General features: G+C 49.4%; 1 protein-coding gene across 2 annotated transcripts in view; it reads right to left on the reverse strand.

The window, feature by feature from the left end:
• The window catches only part of Syn3 (synapsin III), a 398,594-nt gene extending 376,748 nt beyond the window's left edge, over nt 1-21,846 (reverse strand). The window contains exon 1 of one of the 2 annotated variants that reach the window (XM_070014421.1): nt 21,828-21,846. The gene's annotated coding sequence lies outside the window, so the exon portion shown is untranslated. Of the gene's footprint in view, nt 1-16,046; nt 16,293-21,827 lie in introns of those variants that run through there. The other variant, XM_070014420.1, reaches the window with a different exon arrangement.
• Between the last annotated feature and the right edge of the window lie 1,049 nt (nt 21,847-22,895).

Genomic DNA, 22,895 nt, shown 5'->3' on the forward strand with positions numbered 1-22,895 from the left:
TGTGGAAACTGAGTCCCAGAGATCATAAGTAACTGGCTACGATCCTCCCAGCTGTCAAGCTCAGCTCTGTTACTACCTCAAGCCACCTTCTTCCAGCCTAACGTAGCTGTGCTATTCCTCACTGGTGTGGAAGGGGAAGCCTACAGTTACACCAGTAGCAAGCAGCAGAGCTGTCATTCAAATCCAGCTTGGCTCAGGCAGCCCTGGTCCTAACCACTAAGCAACCCTGCCTATAATATTAAGATCCAAACCCAGCTGGTCTTGAGGTCAGGGCCAGGGGAGTTTCCATCAGATCACAATGCCGGGGTCCCCTTTGGGCTCTCCCTTCCTAGGTGCTCAAGCTGAGCTCAGCTTTTGCACAGAGACTCTTCGAGCTCTCAGCCCTATGCCTTCCTGCTAAGATGGTCTCGCATCTCTGCTCCCTCCTCGGGCACACACTTCTCTGCATCCTCTCACTTCCTCCAGCTGAATTTCTACAGGTCCAGCCACCGATTAGGCCTAAATGAGCTGCTTGCTGCAAGGAGCGCATGCACACGTACGCGCACGGGCCTCGGCCACGACTGGTTCAGAAGGAGAGCGAGCTCCCGAGCTGGGCTTTGAGCACCGCAACGCTAGGTCGGCTGCAGAGTCTGACCTTGCTTGAACTTGTCGAATTGGAGAAGGCAGCAGGCCAGAGCCAAACGCCCAGAGTTGATGAGGGGAGGAGGCCCGCACTGCCCAGGTCTGGGAGCCAGACACGAGATAAGAAAACAAATGACCTCCTTCCGGGAGGCAGGGCAACCTTCCGAAGGGCTGACAGAAGTCTGTAAGGTGCCTGAGAATGCGATGGAAGGGACAGGAATGAGAGGCAAACACTGGTTACCTGGGAGAGCAGGAAGAAACAACGACAAGAGAGAGACACAGAAAAAGCAACATACACACACACACACACACACAGATGCATACACACACACACACAGATGCATACACACACACATACAGATGCATACATACACACACACACAGATGCATACACACACACAGATGCATACACACACACAGAGATGCGTACACACACACACACACACACACACACACAGATGCATACACACACATACAGAAAGAGGCTGAGAGAGAGAAGAATAGACACAGAGACAGACATAGAAACACAAAGATAGACAAAGGGATACACCCTTGGAAAGACAGACATAAAGACAGGCAGAGGGGAGACAGGTTCATTACAACGCACCTGCTGGGCCTGCTCAGCCCTCCGCCCAGCCACCTTCAGTCGCCAGCAGCCTGGAGCCGGGCAGATGGTCACCTGGCAGGGCTTCTGGTGGCCAGGTGCTGCTCTAATGAGGAATTTAGCGAGAAGGCATGACTCATAGGTGTCAACCTGGCATGTCCCAAGCCTGTCTCCTGGTGGCCTGTCACCCCTGTTTCCCACACCGTGCTCCGGCTCCATCCTCATTCCCTCGATGATGAGCCCACTCCACCACTCAAGCTGAGAGGCGGGCATCTTCCATGAGTTCCCGCTCGCCCCTCCAGCCACTACTGTTAGATGCAGATGGCTCTGAATCTTCTGCGCATGCTCTTTCCACTCCACATTTACAGCCAGCATCCCAGCCACCGCCACCTCCGCCTGGGCAGACACAACTCTCCCCCTGCCTCCTCGACTCCTCACCTGCTCCCCTCTGCTCACTCTTCTAAGGGCAGCCAAGCCCTGCTCCTTCCATGGTCCCTGCTGTACTTTGGGTTCAATTCATGGCTTTGGGGGCTGGTAAGCTCCCCTTTCATTTTCCACACTGAGCTTACCTTCCTTCTCAAACGAATCAAACTCATTGCTAGCATTCTACACTCCCCAACCCCTGTCCACCTCTGGGCCTTTGCATTGCTGTTCTTCCCTGGCTTCTCTACTCCACGTGTTGCCCCCAGCACCGCCCGTTCCCTACAGCTAAGCGTTTCTTCCACACTCCTGTGGTATCTCCTTTCTTAACCAGTGATGCTTTATTTCCTGTCCAGTTCCCCTCCGGGAGCCTCCGACACCTCTATCCCACCTGACACAGTCAGTCTGCACAAAGCAGGTACCAAATAGAAATCAGAGTCTCCAGGGAGTCCTTGGGCCTTGTCCTGATAGAACCAGTTTCCCAATAGGGTGGGACCTGGGAGGAGGCACCTGTGCAACACGGGTGGCACTTCTGCTCCGTGACTCTTCTTGCCTAATGGGGAGGGGCCATTGCTTGTGTACGCACAGTTGGCTCCCCTCAAAACTTCTGCCCAGGATAGATTCCTCAGGGTAGCAGCCTGGGAGGCGGAGCCTAATGGGAGGTAGTTAGTTCATTGGGGGTGGAGTCTACATGCATAGATTAATGTCATCTCTCAGGAGTAACTGAGCACTCACTCTCAGAAGACTGGATCCCTGCTAGGCGCCGGTGGCTCACACCTATAATCCTAAATACTCAGGAGGCTGAGATCTAAGGATGGCAGTTCAAAGCCAGCCTGGGCAGGAAAGTCCGTGAAACTCTTATCTCCAATAAACCACTAGAAAACCAGAAGTGGCGCTGTAGCTCAAGTGGTAGAACGCTCGCCTTGAGCTGAAGAGCTGAGGGATAGCACTCAGGCCCAGAGTTCAAGCCCCACAACCAACCAACAACAACAACAACAACAACAAAGACTGGATTCCTTACTGCAAGCTTGAGCAGGTTGCTATAAAGCAAGGTTATTTGTGTAACTGTAACCCCTCTATACATCACCTTTATACTAATAATAAACATTTTATCAAAACAACAAGGTTATGCTTTGTGCTCTCTCTCTTCTGCACAGGATTGCTCACCACTTCCTGCCTCTAATCCTGCCATACGATGACATTTTACTTTTTGTTTTTGGTTGTGGTAGTCATAGGGCTTGAACTCATGGCCAAGGTGATGTCTCTAAGCTTTTTTTGGTCAAGGCTAGTGATCTACCACTCTGGGCCACGGTACCACCTCTGGTTTTCTGGTGGTTCATTGGAGATAAGAGTCTCATGCACTTTCCTGCCTAGGCTGGCTTTGAACTGTGATCCTCAGATCACAGCCTCTCCTGAGTAGCTAGGATTACAGGCATAAGCCACTGGCACCCAGCAACATTTGCCTTGTTATGATGGAGCATGAGACCTTCACCAGATGCAGCAGCCTGATCTTGAATTTCTCTGCCTTGAGCTGAGTAAACGTCTTCCTTTATAAATCACCCAGTGTGAGGCATTCTGTTAGGAAATAGACCAAAACAGGGATACTCAATAGAGCCCAGAGAACTGACTCGTCCAAAGTCAGTCAGACAAGTAAAGACAGGGCCAGGGCCAGAACACAGTGCCAACGAGTGCCTTTTCTTTGCCTCCAAAATTACCTCAATTAAAATGACAAGATTCTCAAGACTTCAGCGCATACTTGCTAGTCACTCAGTTCACCTTATCCTGACAAGAAGCACTTTCCCCCCTTAAATAACAAACGAATTATACTCTATGTTGGGCCTACTGCACACTTGTGTACTTAAGTTTGAGAAGTGCCATCTCATTCCTTCTCACCCAGCCCTGGGAAGCCAATAGTACTACGAAACCCACTTCACAGCTAGAGAAACTGAGGCCTGAGAGCTTCCTAACCTGTAGAATATCTGTAGCCAGGTAAAGGGCAGGGTCAAATTCACTCTCTGCACCATTCTCATTTACATCAGGAGGCAGCGCTCCAAACACCGTCACGCCGTCACCTGCCTCCCTTCTCTCCTGTCTCCTGTCCTGGCGCTGTACTTGGATAGGTTGCTCCCTGGCCATGGCACCTCGGAGATAATAGCAGGGCAGACCTGCAGTGCCCTTTACCTCGGAAAGCCTCAGACCGGGCACTGGCTCAGAAAATCCCAGCAGGCTCTGCAGCCACATGGGGACACACAGCTCCCCTGCAGGCCGGGAAGCTGGCAGCCTTTCTTCGCGCTGCAGAGGACAGCGTGGGTATGGCTCCTGTGAGCATTTTCACTAAGGAGGCTGGGCCGCCGCCACCGCTGGCTCACAGCAATAATAAAAATAGCAATAATAACAACAGCAGTGTTTATTTGTGTTCTCTAGGTGCTGTTTTCTAGTCTTGTGTATAGATTGAACTCATCTATCCTAACAGGTGTAGGGGATCAGAATATGCCAACTTGTTTGGGGGTGTTTGTTTGTTTTGCCAGTCCTGGGGCTTGAATGCTGAGGGGTGTGTGTGTGTGCGCGCGCGCGCGCGTGTGCATGTGCCACTCACTAAAGGCTAGCATCCTACCATTTTAGCCACAGCTTCACTTCTGGCTTTTTGGTAGTTAATTGGATATCAGAATCTCACAGACTTTCCTACCCAGGCTGGCTTCAAAGTGCGATTCTCAGATCTCAGCCTCTGGAGTGGCTACGGTAAGGGGTGTGAGCCACTGGGACCTGGCTTGCCATAGGCCACTCTGGCACAGGGATTTTCCTGAGTTGAAAGCAACAGAGAGGAAGCAAATAAAAAGGTCTCAACCTGCACCAGTGGCTCATCCTGTCAACCTAGCTACTCAGGAGGCTGAGGCCTGGAGGATCTCGGTTCAAAGCCAGTCCAGGCCGAACACTTTGCAAGACTCCAATTAACTAGCCAAAAGCAGGACTGGAGACATGGCTCAAATGGTAGAACCAGCAAGCAGAGTAAATGTAAGATCCTAAGTTCAAGTCAAGGTATTGGCAAAAAGAAAGAAAGAAAGAGAGAGAGAGAGAAAGAGAGAGACAGGAAGGAAGGAAAGAACGAAGGAAGGAAGGAAGGAAGGAAGGAAGGAAGGAAGGAAGGAAGGAAGGAAGGAGAGAGAAAGGAAAAGGAAAGAGCTCCATCCTTCCTCTGCTTGCCTTTTGTAGAGATGAGTCAGGCACTGGTGGCTTACACTTGTGATCCTAGCTACTCAGGAGGCTGAGATTTGAGGATGGAAGTATCAAACCAGCCATCTGAGAGAGAATAACACACACACACACACACACACACACACACACACACACACACACACACACACACACACACACACACACACACACACACACACACACACACACACACACACACACACAAAGAGCTAGAAGTGGTGGTATGGCTCAAGTGATGGAGCACTAGCCTTGAGCAAAAAGTCCAGGCCCTGAGTTCAAGCCCCAGTAACAGCACACACACCCACACCCACACCCACACACACACCCACACCCACACACATTTGCAAAGATGTCCTCCTGCTTTTACCAAGAAGGACAGAAGTGAATCGCTGGAGACTTGAAACCTTTTTGGGTCTTGAGGCACCATGGGAATAGGACCCGACCTGCCCTTTCTTCTGTTCTCTAGTTTTCCATGTTTGCCTTCCTACAATTTGCAGCCTGAGAAATTCAGTCCTTTCTCTCTTGTCTTACTGCTTCTCCAAACATCGACTGTTCCTTTTGTTGAGCTGCTACAGGGCCCAGGTTCCAGCCACCTTTGGAACTCCTCCTCCATCTGCAGAGGCCCCTTGACTGACAGTGGGGTCACATCCTGATCAATCCTCTCTGCACTGCAAACATCGGAAGTTGAACATGCAATGCAGACACCTCGCCTGGCAAGGATCGCAGCTGAGCAAGGAGCACAAGCGGGGTTCTGGGTACCGCGTGCTTCCCCTTGATATCAAGGAGGTGTGGCTGGCGGCAGCAACAGCCCTGCTCACCAGACAGTATCTGCTTATCTAACCTGGGACAAGGTTAAAACCCAAACTTCTACAGTGTATCGCTTTTATTTCTACAGTGTCTCACTTCTGCACTACTATAAGGTAAATGCTTGTAAATGGAACTACAGAAAGCCAAGCACCAACCATCAACCCTACCAAGTGCCTGCATACCAGCTATGTTCATAAACTCTGCTTGTCTGCCTTTTGTTAGTCTAAATTACAGGACCTTGCCAACCTAAGAGGGAGGAAAGAAGTTTTCCCTCTACACAGTAGCTCTTTGTGTGTGTGTGTGTGTGTGTGTGTGTGTGTGTGTGTGTGAGAGAGAGAGAGAGAGAGAGAGAGAGAGAGAGAGAGAGAGAGAGAGAGAGTGTGTTGGTACTGGGGCATCACCTCAGGGCCTGGATGCTGTCCCTTAGCTTTTTCATTCAATGCTGGCACTCCACCACTTGAGCCGTAGCTCTACTTCGGGCTTTTTGCTGGTTAACTGGAGATGATTCTCACAGACTTTCCTGCCCAGATTGGATCTGAACTTTGATCCTCAGATCTCAGCCTTCAGAGTAGCTAGGGTTCTAGGCATGAGCCACCAGTACCTGAGTACCTGATTTATGACTTCTGCTCTACATGTGGAAGCCCAGAAAAGTAGAGCAACCAGCTCCGTAGACACAGCCCATAGATTCAGCTCCTCGCTCTGGACACCTCCCCCTCACCACTACACCTACCATTCCTGCGAGTCACCTCATTAATACCCCACCCAGCCACCCACCCATCCATCCAGGGCTTCTTCCACTATCTGTAAATGGAGGGCTGACACTGAAATACTCAGGTGTGAATCTTTATCATCATTCTCAAGAGCAATAACCAGTCACAACTAAGTGGCTTAAGGCTCTGCCTTTCTCAATCCCAACTTCAGCTAAGTAAAGCTTATCTGACTGTATTAATAATGACATTTATTAGATTCTTACAACATGCCAGGCCCTCCCCCGAGCACACCTCCTGCAGTCTCCTGCTCCTCTAGCCATCCTTTAAAGGAGGTTCTGTTATCCTGAGTTCATCCCAAGCATCGAAAGCTCAGCAAGATTCAGTAAGTAGCCCCTGGTAACAGCAAAGAAGCCATCTCAGAACTCAACCAGTGTGGCCAGGCTCTAGATTCTAGGCTTTTATCCAGAGTTTGCTTGTTTCTCCTCTCTCTTCTTTCCACAGAAACCAAGCTCTCTCAAAAGAGGCAGAGAAGGACAAGGCTCAATGGCTCAAGCCTGTAGGCTTAGCTACTGTGTAGGCAGCAAGCAGAGGATTGCAAGGCTAGCCTTCAAGGCTAGCCTGGGTATAAACGTTCTTAGAACATTCGTCTCTTGTAGTGATTGGACCAAGTGGGGAATGCCTGCCATCCCAGCTATGGGAGATGCATAATGGCTCAGCACAGAAACCTGGAGAAGCACAGTAAAGGATGGCAGTCCAGGCCAGCCAGACCCTCCCTCAAAAATAACCAGGGCAAAAGCGGGGCCAGAGGCATGGCTCCAGTGGTAGGGCACCCGCCTAGCGAGTGCAAAGCCTTGACTGAGTTCAATCCCCAGTACCATAAACAGAGAGGGAAGGGGAGGAGTGATCTACACCTCCAGCTCAGTGACTAAACTGAGATAATAGCTGACTCACCCATCCAGAAGATGAATGCAAAGAAGAAAGGCAGGACAGAAGGAGATAACAAAGAGAGCCAGGCACTGGCGGTTAGCACCTGCAAGCCTAGCTCCTCGGGAGGCTGAGGATCACAGTTCAAAGGCTCGTGAGACTCTTATTTCCAATTAACCAGAAAAAAAGCTGCAAGTGGAGGTGTGGCTCAAGTGGTAGAGCACTTGCCTTGAGGGACAAAGTTAAGTAGTACTCAGGCTTGAAATCAAGCCCTAGTACCAGCACACACACACACACATACAAACAGACAGACACAGACAGAGAAAGAAAGAAAGAGAGAGAGAGAGAGAGAGAGGGGAAGGAAGAGGAGGGAAGGAGGGAAGGAAGGAAGGAAGGAAGGAAGGAAGGAAGGAAGGAAGGAAGGAAGGAAGGAAGGAAGGAAGGGAAGGAAGGAAGGGAAGGAAGGAAAGAAGGAAGGAAAGAAGGAGGGAAGGAAGGAATGAAAATAAGGAAGGATGAAAGGAAGGAAGGAAAGAGAAGAAAACTAGAATGGCAGCAACACAATACATAAAGGGGGGGGGGAGAATGAAAAAAGCCAAAGACTCAGAAAACGAAACAAGGAAAATGCCATACATGAAGACTACCAAGGTTGCCCAGCACGGAAAGTTCTCTGCCTCCCTGCAAGTGGCTGAGCTTCAGCCAGGCGGCAGTAATGCCCCACCCCCCCCCAGGCCAGGCAAGATGATACTGGCGGCTGATGACGTGTGACAGGCGGAGAGGAGCGGAGCTTCAATCCAAGCACGAAACTTCCAGCAGTGGTCCCCAGTGCCGTCCCTGGCAGGCCAGGTGGGGCTCCACTGAGCAGGGATGGGCCCAGCTGCCTGGCGCCTTCCTCCTTGGGCCCTGGCAAGTGCTCACTAGGCAAACTGGGCAAGGAAAGCTGGCAGGGATTTTGCCACCCACCCTCTTGTACTTCCAGTTAGTCTTGCTACTTTTTAATCACAGTGAAAAAGAGAGAATCAGTTAGGACTCAAGGTCCCAGGACAGCATCTTGGCCTAACAGGCTGAAAACAGTGCCAGACAGACATGGTTTCAGAGCATCTTGCTTCTGCCCACCCCCTTCTTCTAGTTTGCATAGCCTTTCCATGATCCTGGTGGAAAAGGTTTGCACAGGGACCTAATCCGACCAACAGAGTGTTACTTTACAGTGCACCTGATTAGAATAGAGGCAACCAATCAGAGCACAACCAGGCTTTAAGACTCCCTAGACTCAGGCCAGGCGCCGGTGGCTCACGCCTGTAATCCTACCTATTCAGGAGGCTGAGATCTGAGGATGGCAGTTCAAAGCCAGCCCAGGCAGGAAAGACCGTGAGACTCTTATTTCCAATAAACTACCAGAAAACCGGAAGTGGTGCTGTGGTTCAAGTGGTAGAGTGCTCGCCTTGAGCTGAAGAGCTGAGGGACAGTGTCGGGCCCAGAGTTCAGGCCCCACGACCAACAACAACAACAACAACAAAGGAATCCCTAGATTCAGGGAAAGCCACAGAGAAAAGACAAAGAGACTCAGAGACAGTACCTGGAGAGGATGGATGATGGCTGGGTTATAGGAGCAGAGGCAGCAGCAGCCTTCGAGCTAGATCCTTACACTCTGCCTCTACTGTCCTAGACTTCATTCATCAAACTCCAGAGGTAAACACCCAAGGAGGAGGCCACAGCAGCACTGGTAGTAGAGTTGTAACGCCGGCAGGCTTTATCTGCTGCCGAGTTGCAACACAACACCACTAAGCAAGCGCACCTGCTACAGAACTGCCGGCCGCGCGGCCTCCGCCAGCTGCTGAGCCAAAAGGGCTCAGTGGAAGAGTATCCCAATTGGAATGCAGGAAACTAGATTCTTCAGACCCTGGAGCCAGCTAGGGGTGCATATCCCTAACATTGTCTGCCCTAGGAAGGAAGTAGCCAGGAGCAGAATCCACCGATTCTGTAATAACACGCCCCTCCCAGCCCCCACACCCTGGCCCAACACAGCGAGGCATCCCACTGGCTGGACTAGGATGCTGGTGGGAACTCAGCACTTGTCCTTCTCAGCTGGGCCAGGGCTGGCTAAGGTAATGCTCTGTGAACTTGGTTCCAGAGGGAGAGGCATGTTCTCAAGCCTCTCCTGACCCGTCCACCCCAAGTGCCTCGAACTCCATTCGGCAGAGCAAGCAATGGTGGACAAGGGAGACCTGCCCCCACCCCCCACCCCCACTCAGGGATCTCAGAGCCTCCATAGTGCACAGCCAGGGCTTCTCCCTGCCTGCTGTGACTGTAACACATGGCCCAGGGATCGATCTCTAAACTTTACCAAATGAAACAAAGCCTTTCTGTCAGTTCCTCCTTAGGAAACCAAGTACATCTATTTCATAATTCGCCTTTCTATGGACCTGCCACATGCAGGCCAAGTCTTAGAACTGAACAAAGTCATGTTGACCTTCGGACAATGTGAAAATAAATAAATAAAACCAATTCCACAAGTAAGCCAGCGGGGTGTGGTAGCGCAGACCTGCAATATCAGCACTCTGGAGGCTGAAGCTGGAGGAGCTCATGTTCAAGGCCAGCCTGGACTACACATCAAGGTTCATTCAGAAAAAGAACACCAGTCCTCCCACGGTGTAACCCCTGTTTTCACTGTGTTTGACGTTGGTATAACTTGGGGAGGGGAGGGAAAAATCAAATTGTTTAAACAGGGATACAGGTGGACTCATTGCAACAATGAAACGTACAAGATGCTATGTCAAAAAATGAACTCTACAATTTAGACAAGGGGACGGGGAATGTAATGGAGATGGGAGGGAAGGGACGGGAGGGGAAAAACAGAGGAGGAGGGAAATGTACTCATTACCTTGCTCATGTAACTGTAACCCCTCTGTACAGAATTTTCACAGTAAAAAACTTGTTAAAAAAAAAGAATGTCAGTCCTTGTCAGTTCCTTGCTCAAAAATCTCACCTTAAAATAGAATCCCAACTCCCCTCTACAGCATTTGTGTCTTGAGCAGTTCTGGCTTTAGATCCCCTCAGACCAGACCACACCTTCTCTACCTCCTTTGTTCTGCCCTCTTTACCTGACCTGATGCTCCATATTGTGTGTGTGGGGGCGGGGGGACTTGAACTTGGGGCCTCATTGTCCATGAGCTCTTTTGCTCAAGGCTAGTGCTCTACCACTTCGAGCCACCGTGCCACTTCAGGTTTTTGAGTCATTAATTGGAGATAAGAGTCTCATGGGGAGTTTCCTGCCCAGGCTGGCTTCGAAATCCTCAGATCTCAGCCTCCTGAGTAGCTAGGATTATAGGTGTGAGCCACCAGCTCCTGACCTGATGCTTTATTTCTATTCCCTCAGCTTGGAGCTCCTTCCCAGGGTCATTTCCAAATCTATTGCCATAATGTGTGGCTTTGCTTCCCCCTACCCCCGAGAGATTCCATGACTGGCTTTTCCTTCATAGGCCCCCTTCTTGCGCCTTTGCTCCATTTCCCGTTTCTTCATGCACACATTACTAAGCTACATCACTTGGTGTACTCGTCTCATGGCTAGGTTCTGCTTTACCCCTCAGCAAATAAGGTCCATGAAGGTAGGGGCTTTATCTGCAGTGCTCACAGATAGATCTTCACTCCCCAGAAAGCCTCCTATCAGAGGGGAGCGCTCCACAAATATGCGTTGAATAGGAGAATGAATAAACCGGAGATGAACATTTGGTGATATCATTCCCAAAGCTTTGCCACTTAAAGTTAGACTCTGGCTCCAACAGCACTTTGAATCACCCTTCCAATCACCTGCCCACTCAGCCCTTGTGGAGAGCAGTCTCATCCTAGAAGATCCAGCTCAGCCAGGGATGTGACATTCGAAAACCGTCTTCAGCCCAACACCTCCTTGCAAGCGCATTCTTCTAGTGCACAGTTAGGTAAGTGGCAGAAGGCTGAGCGGAGAGAGGAGGAGGCTGGCAGCAGATGCCTTCTTACAGTGAGATCACACAAGCGTTCCTGAACACTCATACAAACCTGCCTCAAAGTGCTACTACTGCGAACACAGAAGTATGAGGTGAGGTTGGAGAGAGCAAAAGAGAAAGAGAAAGAGAGAGAGATGACAGACAGACAGACAGACAGACAGGCAGGTAGGCAGAGACAGACAGTCAGACAGACAGACAGGCAGGCAGGCAGGCAGGCAGAGACAGACAGACTAACTTGGGGAGGGAAATTCCCTGCAATACTTTTCCAAGGAGAACAAATACATTGGCATCTGTAAGCACCTATGGTGAAGGTTCTGGACTGTCTCTACAGGATCTCCATGAACCCTCTCATGTACTGTAGCTTTGAGGGCAGGTCCTGTGAGTTCTATTTTCACAAGTTAAAAAAAATCTGAACACAGTGTCAGTAACAAACAGTGTCACACAAAGACATGTCATGTCTGGTATTTTGAACTTTGTAGTCTCCAACTTCATTCTTGTTCCACATTGGCTTATTCAAACAATATTTAGGGGCACAAAAAGAACATTGCCCAGAAGAACTGGACCAGAGGAGCTAACCTCAAAGAGGAAGAGCTAACTTGAACAGGTGGCCAGGCTGTTTGCTCACACTTTACAAAGACTTTGGCAGACAAGTCTCATAGAGTAAGATGCCAATCACTTCCAGCGTGCACTTACTGGCCAGCTACTCTCACTAACAGTTCCTGGGCTGGAGGATGCCACATATACTAACCAGCATTAGCACTAGCATTGAGTGACCATATTTCATTGTCATTAAAAGCACTGTTAAATTTATGAAGCTATTATGCTGTTTATCCCAACGGAATAGCATAAACCCTGCAAGTATGGACACCTTCTCTACCCCTCACCCATGCATCTAGTGATGTGACAATTACCTGGAAGAGTAAAAGAGTTTGAGAACTCAGGCCACTGCATATAAGCTTCCTTTTCCTGCTTCTTTTTAGTCTAGGCCTGTATTTTCAGTATTTTCTACACTGATTAGCATAGAAATTGGTGTGTGTGTGTGTGTGTGTGTGTGTGTGTGTGTGTGTGTGTGTGTGTGTGTGTGTGTGTGTGTGTGTGTGTGTGTGTGTGTGTGTGTGTGTGTGTGTGTGTGTGTGTGTGTGCGCGCGTGCACACTGGGGCTTAAACTAAAGGACTTGGGTGCTGTCCCTTAGCTTTTTCACTCAAGGCTGGTGTTCTACCACCTGAGCCACTGCTCCACCTCTTGAGATAAGACTCTCATGGACTTTCCTGCCTGGACTGGCTACAAGCTATGATCTCCAATCTCAGCCTCCTGGGTAAGTAGGCTTACAAGTATGATCCACTGGCACCAGGCTTTGTATGATGTATTTTAAGCGGTCAAAATATTTTTGGTGAAACCTGCTTTTCATCCAATAGTAGGGCTTTAGAACCTAAAGAATGAGCAAGACAGGGTCCTGGTGTGCCTTTGTTTTCTCTCATGTACTCCTGCTTGGTAAATATTCAAAGAGGCTTAGCTCCTGAAGGGAATTTAAACACTACAAAGTTCTACTTCTCAGGGGGGCAGAAATCACCAGAGAATCTGCCCACTTGTAATAATAAGGGCATGGAAGGTGGACGCTTCCCTGCTAGACATCGCCAGCATCCTCTCCCTGCTACCAGCCCCTCTGGTCCTGTAATAATAATAATAATAATAATAATAATAATAATAACAATAATAATAATAGTCATTCTTTCCTGTGATCATCTTCTGAATATTTGAAGTCTAGTATTAGGATGATACTTTTCTTACAGTATATAGTAACTATAAAAAGAGTCAAAGATCTGCACTGTGTGTCTAACTATTTGATGGTTTTAATTTCTGGGTATATCTATCTCTCTTCATCCAAGGTACTAATGCTCAGCTCCCCACCCCATTAGCCAACTTGGGCAACTAATTGACTTCAACATTTGGGGAGCCACATCTTGGAAACAGGCAGCTTAGTTGGAAAGACAACAACAACAAACAGAGCAAAACAAAGAAGAGAAAGCAACCACATGTCACTTGGCTAAGGGTCTAACAGCAGCACAGACGAGGTGCCAGTCCAGCACAGAGGGAAAGGGGCAGGCCAGGCACCAAAGGCTCCCAACTGAAATCCTAACTGCCCAGGAGGCTGAGATCTGAGGATCACAGTTCAAAGCCAGCCTTGGCATACGAGTCTTCAAGAATCTTATCCCTAGTTGACCAGCAAAAAGCCACAACTGGAGATGTGGCCTAAGTGGTACAGCACCAGCTGCGAGTGAAAAAAGTGAACATGATCACAAGGCACTGAGTTGGAGCCCTAGTACCAGCATAAAACATAGGGGGTGTGCGGAGGAGAGGAGGTCAGGGCCTCAGGCCACCCTTGGGAAACATGGCCAATCTGAGAGCTAGAAGCACATCCTGAGCCTCCCTCCAGAGAAATGAGCAGGTCTCCTCCTCATCCTCATCACTGTCCTCCATAATGCCAGTGCAGATGTGTTCCATGAGTCTACTCTAGTCTTTTGGCCCCACAAAGGGACCTAGAAAATAATGAAATTGAGCTTATCTCCCAGGTCTCCACTGAAGGCTTAAAACAAATAGGATCTCATTAACAATAATATTAACAACAACAATAATAATAATAATAATAATAATAATAATAATAATAATACAACTCAGACATCTAACACAGGGAGGCTTGAGCCCCGTTCCTTTCCATCCATCGACTTGCCAAGGAACATGGGACAAAGCACCTGCATCTTCTCAGTTATTAACTGATAGGGCTGAGGAGATCCTTCCAGATTCAGGGTTCCCTACTCTCCTTTCAGCAGCAAATTGGGCAATCCACAACAGACTGGCTGATCTTGTCTCTCTTGAAATCAGTGTAGGGTTTCTACAACAAAGAGCATGCAGGCAAGCAAAGGCAGACAAGGACTCCAGCCTGACCACCATCCTGACGTGCGCTGCAGCACCTGCACCAACCACCGCATTTACAAAGCAGATGATGTGGGCCAGGCCATTCACCCTCTGACAGCCTTGGTCCTCACATCCGTAGAATGGAGTTACTTCCACCTCCTCTCAGAATGCCCGTGGCTCATGGCTGGAGTCCTAGTTACTTAGAAGACTGGGATCTGAGGATCATGGTTTGAAGCCATCCCAGAGAGGAAAGTTCATGAAACTCTTATCTCCAAGGAACCACTCAAATAGCCAGAAGTAGAGTTGTGGCTCAAGTGGTGGAGCACTAGCCTTGAGCCATAAAGCTTAGGGACAGTGCCCAGCCCCTATGTTCAAGCCCCAGAATCAACACACACACACACACACACACACACACACACACACACACACACACACACACACACACACACACACACACACACACACACACACACACACACACACACACACACACACACACACACACACACACACACTCATATAAATCACTCATCACTCAGAGGACACAAAGCTCCATATCCCTTTATTCAAACATTCTTTACCCATCAAACTCACTTAATTCATAGACTTGGATTCCAAATGCTCTTGACTATCCCAAACACTGACAGCCAGAGGTGGAGGATTCCCAAAGTCAGCTACTCTGATGCCTTCCTTCCCGTGTGATTTACAGATGAGGGAATGGAAGGTCAGAAAGGCTCAGGGACTTGATCAACAATCCACATGGTCTTCATCAAAAAGCCTGGGCTGGAACACAAGGCACCAGACACCAAGGATCATACAAGACACAAAGGGAACAGCTCACAAGCTCCACTCTCTCTATATATAGAAACTGAGAATCCCTGCATATCAAAAATAGCAGTAGGACATTTTTAATCTGTTTATTTTGGGGAGGCTGCACCCAGAGGTAGCATCTTAGCATGTCTATGGGATTCAAGGATGTCTTGATTTACCAATGAAATGAAGGTCAAGGCTTCTTGCCTCTCCCAGCTACTCTGCTCGCTACAGACATCCACATTTCCTTGCAATTTATATCTTAAGGCAGACAGACTTGCAATGGGAGCTTTTCTAGACAAAGTGAGAAGTTTCAGGCAGGGCAATGTAATCCATAGCCCATTACACACACACAGACAAAAAAAAAACCCATCCAAATGGTGCTGCCAATAATACAAAAAGAATTCTTCTCCTTTCCCGCAAGAACCCCCAGCCTGGGATATCCAGGAGACTACCCAAATTCATTAAGGCACACTGACAATCCAAGAGGCAGGGATTCAAAGGTTCCCTTACATCACACAACCCGGTCAAAATCCCTGAGATGATTTAGGAATTTGGAGGAATCCCAGAGTCTGCCAATCCTACCCAGCTGAGATAGAGCACTAAAGAAAGAGCCCAGACAATATGAGGAGGAGCTTGGCTTACAGGCTGCAGAGACATAGCTGGTACTCTAGTAGAATAGGGACAAGTTGACCAGCTCCATCCTGCTCTGATTCCCAGAGGACAGTATTTATTGTCAGGGGGCATTTGACACAAAGCCACACCAAGAGCATGCTTGTTCATAGCTCCTGATGGTTACACTCCCTAGCCAGGGGCTGCCAGATCTCTGACGGTCCAAAGTCTCGAATCCAGGTCTTTCCTGTGTGCTTCCGCAAGCAGGCCCAGAGAAGGAGATTGGCCTGCCCAAACACACACTGTAAACCAGTGGTCGCCATTGGATTAAGCCTGTGCCTCATCTTCAGCCTAGAGCTGTTTCCTCCTACTACCCCAAGGCTTCTCCCCACCAGGCCCCCTCCCTCCCTTTCCCAGCCCCTGGGGCTCACCTCCTGATTCTGAGGATCCCACCAGGTTGAACGATGCTCAGAAGCAGGTGGCGGTTTAGCAATTCACCAGGGGGCCAGGGGGCTGTGCCCATGCCGGGTGGCAAGGAGAGACTGCAGCATGCACTTTGAATGGGCTTTCCTTTCTCTAAAGAATCTTCTTCTTCTTCTTCTTCTTCTTCTTCTTCTTCTTCTTCTTCTTCTTCTTCTTCTTCTTCTTCTTCTTCTTCTTCTTCCTCCTCCTCCTCCTCCTCCCTTCTCCTCCTCCCTCCTCCTCCTCCCTCCTCCCTCTCTCCCTCCGCCCTCCCTGCTTTTGGTAGTACTACAGGGACCTGTATTCTGCTTGGGAGGAGGTAAGGAATGTGACTATTTACTGGAAGGAGACAGACTACAGTTTGCTGGGCCCCTGCTTACTCCTAGCAAAAGAGGAGAGAGAGAGAGAGAGAGAGAGAGAGAGAGAGAGAGAGAGAGAGAGAGAGAGAGAGAGAGAGAGAGAGAGAGAGAGATATGCTGCCACAGAAATTTTAACCCCTCTGCTCCAGCTCTGGCTCTCCACATAGTGAAGAGAGAGAAACAATACACTTAACCAATGGAGTGCCAGCCCCAAACATTACATCACCAGTGAGCACTCTCATTGGCTAATAATTCCTAGAAGGCAAAAAATCCTGCTTCTGGGTGCTTAACCCCTTCTTGCTCAACATAGTCTCGAATATCTGCTTTAAATGAATGGTCCCTGAATGTGGCTTCTATCAGAACCACCCCAGGTGCTCTCTAAATGTACAGATGGCTACACCTCATCTCGGGCCACGGAAATCAGAACCTCCAGAGGGAGCATGTATTTCAGTCTGCAGAGCACGAGGAGGTGGTTTACTCTGAAACTCCTTCTCTAAATGGACATAACATTTTTATTTCTGAGCATTTATAATATGCCCCACACTCTACTATATCATCTTTTATTTCCAGCAACCATTATGCATCCCATTTCATAAAGTATAAAAAGTGTTCCAAAAGCCTTACTTTGAAGCCCAAGCTGTAGGCTCCCTAATTTGCTACTTTTTGAAGTTAAACCTAGTTATGTGCTTACATTTTGCTTTCAGGATTACCAAACATACAAGAATGTTCTTGGTGAACTAGAAAATGCCCCTTGCCTGCGAAGAACAAGGAATGGACAGCCTGGTTATGTCAGCACAGATGTAAGAGATCAACAACCCTTAGGAATCATTCCCAGTCTCAGGTTCATTCTTTCCTTTCTGCTTCAAATCTCATCTTGGCCATTGCTTTATCTCAAAGCGTGTCCCACCTCCAACACTAGAGAAGGGGTCCCTGCACTGCATTTCTAAGGGATCCTGTATCTGGAACTGCCCTGGCCTGTTCACTGGGTAAACACCATAAGCCTAGAGCCATGTCAACCTGCATCCCCAATATATGCCCCAGGGCACCTCCTGCCACCTGTGAGTAACATTCCATCATGACTGAAAGAAGGAGGCGTGGGAGGGGCAGGGGTATGTGCTGCAATTCCAGATGGCTTCATGCTCCAATGGGAAATGCGAGACTGGAAGGCCAGAGCCCCACATTAACAATGTGTCAGACCTCACACATGGTCATCTGCAGGGAAAGACCCTTGGTTTCCTCATCTGGAAATGAGGACCACATTTGTTTTATGGAATGACATCTTAGGGACGTGTGTATAACTGGAGCTCCAACTGGCCTCCTAGACTACAAACTCACAGCTGATGCGTATCTCACAGATACTTTGTGGGCAGCACAAGAGCAGCTGGATTGTCTCCTGCACCAAACCTCCTCCTCCTCCTCCTCGCCCACTCTCCTCCATCAGGAAAAGGGTGCTTGCATTCACCCGATCTTTTTTTTTTTTTTAAATTGTGGCAAAACGTCTAAAACACAAGGGAGATGATGAAGTGTATAGTACAGTGTCATTTAGTACCTTCATAAGTATTCAACCACAACCTCTATCTTGTCCCCCACCCCTCAACGAAAACCACCCATCCATCAAGCAGTCACTCTTCCTTTCCCCTTCTCCCTCAGCCTGCGGCAAAAACTCATCTACTTCCTGTGGTTGTGGATTTTCATCCCTGGATATTTTGTGTAAAAGTAACTACGCAGTATCGCATCACGTTACTTGCATGTTTCTCCTGTGTAAGTCACTTCTTTCTTAGGCATAAGTAGCTTCTTTTACTTACATGTTCACAGAGTGTTTTCAGAGTTCATTCATACTGTAGCATGTTTTTGTAGTACATTCTTGTTTACGGCTGAGTAATATTCTGTTGGCTGTATATAGCACATTTAGCTGATCCACTCCCCTGCTGATGGACCTCTTTATCTACATAACATCTTAATTCGTTAGGCTCATCAATCATCTTTGCTCATTCTCCTTCCTATATTTCCCCAATCTAGGTGACCACCAACTCCTGTCCATTCTGCATCCCAAATACAGTTTAAATTCTTCCACTCTCCTCAACATGACGTCCATCTGCTGGACCAGACATACATCTCTCCCACCTTCATTCTAGTTGGTGACAAGATCCCATCCATTCTTCTCTCCAACCCATTTTTTTTTTTACCTTGTAGCCCATGGGATCCTTTACAAACAGAAACTAGATCATTTTTCATTTAAACAAGATTTGCTAAGCCCCTTTCTTCATGTCTATTGCCTCCTAGAGGTATGACAGAAAACACACAAAGAGTATGACTCTAGTCCTTGCTAGGGGTAAAGTCCTTCAATGCTGTCACTGCGCCTCTAAGGCCCACTGACGTCAAGCTCACCCCAGGCTGCTGCTCCACCTGGTTTCCCCATTATGCTGTAATTACAGGCTCCATTTCTCCACCTCTCACTTTTTCAACAAGTTGTTCTTTGATCTGCTCTTGATCTGGGCATTGCTGGATATTTCTCATCCCTCATGTCTCCACATAAAATCATTGCTCTGGCTACCCCGTGAGACAGAGCCACACTTGACTAATTTCACTCATTCAAGAGCTACATGGCAGGTTGGGGGTATAGCTCAGGGGTAGACACATGCCTAGCAATTTCGAGTTCTAGCCCCAGCACAGCAATTTAAAATCAATAGCAACAACACAAAGAAGAAACAGATGTCAAACATTGCTTTGCTTTTGGGATAAAGCAATATTTGAGCACCCTAAAGCCTGCAGTCTAGTGGGGAGGACCAACCAACAACAAGAGATCTCCTTCACACACGATGGTCCAAAGACCTTTCCTAGAAGGCTACGTTGAACCTGAAGGACATGAAGAGTTATGCAGACAAAGGGCTTACTATCCTCTATCACATCCTGGGTATTCAATGCAGTGTTCCACACTTCAACGTTATCTTTTGAAGAAACAAAATATTTACTTTCTCTTTCTCTCCCTCCCCCCCCCCATCCCTTCCTCTCTCTTCCTCCTTTCTCTCCAGCAGCCATATACCCACACCCAGGGCAGTTCTTATCATTCGTGAGATATTTAGCACATACTGATTGAATTAGTAAGTGGACAAATAAATGAATGAACTAATCCATCAATGAAAGCATTTTCTGAAGTATATTAAATCACAGAGTGTGGCTGGTGGTTATTATCATTATTTTATGGCAAAGGGGCATGGACTTTATTGGGTTTGGGAAAAGGTTTAGTTGATTGCAAAATGAGAATAAAAGTACCTCAGTGTTACCAGACAACTAGGAGAGGACATACACATATATCACACACTGAGCAATGCGAATCCCTATCATGGAGGTTGTTTTATTTAATTTATTTATTTATTTGTTTTTTGGTCGGTAGTGGGGCTTGAACTCTGGGCATGGGCGCTATCCCCGCCCTCTTCAGCTCAAGGTGAGTGCTCTTGAGCCACAGCACCACTTCCGGTTTTCTAGTGGTTTATTGGAGATAAGTGTCTCACAGACTTTCCTGCTCGGGCTGGTTTTGAACCTCGATCCTCAGATCTCAGCCTCCTAAGTAGCTAGGATTACAAGCATGAGCAACCCACACCCGGCTGAGGTTGTTTTATTATTATATTATTGCTCTTGGTGGTGGTGGTGGTGATTTACAAAACCTGGTATACTCAAGCTTCAAAGTTCATTTTCAGATACAGTCCTGGGGACAGTCTACACTCTCTGACTGGTCAATATGACATTGCAAAGGCCTGGGCCCCTGCTTCAAGGATGCATCGAGGCCACTCTTACGTGGAGGAGACAACCACGGAACCACTCCTACCTATGTCCAGTTCTACTTCCCTTGCTGCATGCCCACTTGAGGAATAAGACAACATCTCCATAATCCACCTGCACACAAATCTCAGAACCCCTGACCTTTCAGGGAATCCTACCAATGACAGAGTGGCATAACAGTTCCCTTTTAATTCAGAGAAGGCAAGTTCAGAAGACTGGTCCCATCTCAAGCTGTCCAGTGAAAGTGGCTTTCTCCTCTGGCTTCCAGTGAGCCTGTGTTCTCTGTGCTCTATCAATCTGCAGACAGCAGACAAGGGGCACTGAGAGGCAGAAAGAGGAAGGACGGAGGCAGCTACACAGGAGGCCAGGACATGAGGAGAATGGCAAAGGTACCCTTCATCCTCCTCCAACGGCTCTCTCAGATCACAGGACAGAGGTCCCAATGATGGCACAAGTCTCAGAGCTGAGCATGACACGGGTGCCATCTCCCTGCCTGCCTGCCTGCCTGCCTGCCTACCTGCATGCCTAGAAGTTGAGGATCAGGACCTCTGGCCACACAGGTAACCTTACGGTACCCAAGGATTTGCAGCTAAGTCTCCCAAAGACCAGCTTTCCCTATTTACAAGCTTGCTGATGCCAGCCTCAATCCAGAACAAACTTCTAAATGTCCCAAGGCTGCTCTGGTCATGTTGTAGCTCAACGACCCACAAGACCAGGTCCTATTAGATTATCAGATGTTCTAGCTCCGGAAGCTGGACTTTTTCCAGTCTTCAATTTCATACAACTGAAACCTGGAATTCCTGCTAACTCATCAGCCTACACGACACACACACACAGAGTCATTCTAGCGAACCTTCCTACTCCTCCAAGTCTCCAGGCAATGATCACCTCCTCCCTGAAGCCTCCTTCACCATCCTCCACTCCACCTCCTGTCCTCCACTTTTCCCAACACCATAACTGTCCCTCCGAAGGTCCCTTTTATCTTCAGGAACTCTCCCCGGAGACCTGTCTGTCTAGGGCTTAGCACAGTGCAGGGCGCTCAGCAGGATCCAAGTACTTCAATAAATAAACGCCAGGCTCTGCATCCTGTGCGAATCTCTGCTCCTGTGGTACCCAGAAACCCACAGGCATGTCTCCCTGATCCCTAGGAAAGCTGCAAGTGCAAAATCTCACAACAAATCTGACTCCTCCACCCTCCACCCCTGCAGGGCAACAGGTCTGGAAGACTCTGCAGCTCCTGCAGCCAGTGCCCAGCCGTGGCCCGGCTGCTGGGTGTCTCCGGGCTCCCCGCAGCTCTGGGTGGAGGCAGAGTCTGAGGAGCCACGATCTGGCGCGCCCCTGCTCCCGTGGCCCGGGACGGTGCCCCCCGCACGTCGATCTTGCCCCGTGGAGGGCGGGGGACCGGGGCCTGGCCGTGGCAGTCGGTGGAGGGGCGGCCCGGGGCTCCGCGTCTGGCTCCCTCCCGGCCCTCGCCCGGCGCCAAGCCCCAGCCGCATGCAGAAGAGGCAGCCCGGAGCCAGGACTCGCCAGCCACGGCTTGGGCTTGGCACGGGGCCCCCCTTCTGTCAGAAACCCTACGAAGTCTACTTCCGGGGGCGGCGCGCGGCTTACCTCGCCCAGGGGGTGCGGGTACCAGCGGCTCGGCACCGGCCCGGGAGCCGCGGACGCGCTGGGACGCCGCAGCGCTCAGCCTCGGTCCGCGCCGGGCCCAGACGCCTCGCCCGGCGGCCCCCGCGCGCCGCGGCCTCCCATTGGCTCAGGGGCCGAGGCCACGCCCCGCAGGCCACGCCCCCTCCCGAGGATCTCCACCACCCAGCCGTGTTCGCCTCTCCTGGCAGGAAAAGTTGCTTCTAGACTCTCTGGGAGCTCTGAGAGGTCTCAGGCGGCCAAGGGAGGCAACAGGCCTCCATCCCTGGAGCTTCCAGGCACCGCTCCGGGAGTGCCAAGAGTGCAGTGTCCTTGGAAGCCAGTGAGGAGACGGGCACCTGATCTCTCTGGGCCTCGGGAAGTGCTTCTAGAAAGGCCAGACACCCCCTTGTCAGCCAAGGTATCAGGTAGCACCAAATGCTACACGGAACAGGACACTGCTGCCCTCCTCGAGCAGGATGTGCGGAGGGGAGGGGAGTAAGGGGGAGGTTACATCCAAGTAAACAAAAGATAATGGCAGGTTGTTGTAAGCACTTGGGGGAAGAGTAAGAAAACTGAGCACACCAAAGAGGGCTGGCACTGCGCGCACGGGAGGGAGGGCCTATCAGGGTATTTGTGATATTTAGATAAAGACTAGAAGGGCAAAAGCAATTCAAGGGCAGGAGAAAGCATTGCTGACATCAGATGCCTGTGGTTGAGGCTAGAACTGGAACCACCTGGTGGCCAGGTGTAACGAATCAAGTGGAAAGTGAGCATCCGCCAGAGAAGAAGAGAGGCAAAAATGAGCCCAGGCCTTCCAGGCCCTAGGTGAGGTAGTAGGGTTTCCATGTACGGATTTGGGAGGGGCCAGTTCAGCCCATGGGTGAGAGTAGAGGGGCCCATGTTGGAGAAAGCCTGACAGGACGTAATGATTTATACCACAATGGTGAGAGCCAGATTGGGAACTGTATTTTGGGAGTTGATTCTCCAACCTACTGGATGATGAACTGGATTTAGAGTATGAGGAAAGAAGGGGTGAAGAATGTTTACTAC

The sequence above is a fragment of the Dipodomys merriami genome, unplaced genomic scaffold, assembly GCF_024711535.1.
Source record: "Dipodomys merriami isolate MVZ:Mamm:240054 unplaced genomic scaffold, mDipMer1.0.p SCAF_97, whole genome shotgun sequence".
NCBI classification, from domain to species: domain Eukaryota; kingdom Metazoa; phylum Chordata; class Mammalia; order Rodentia; family Heteromyidae; genus Dipodomys; species Dipodomys merriami.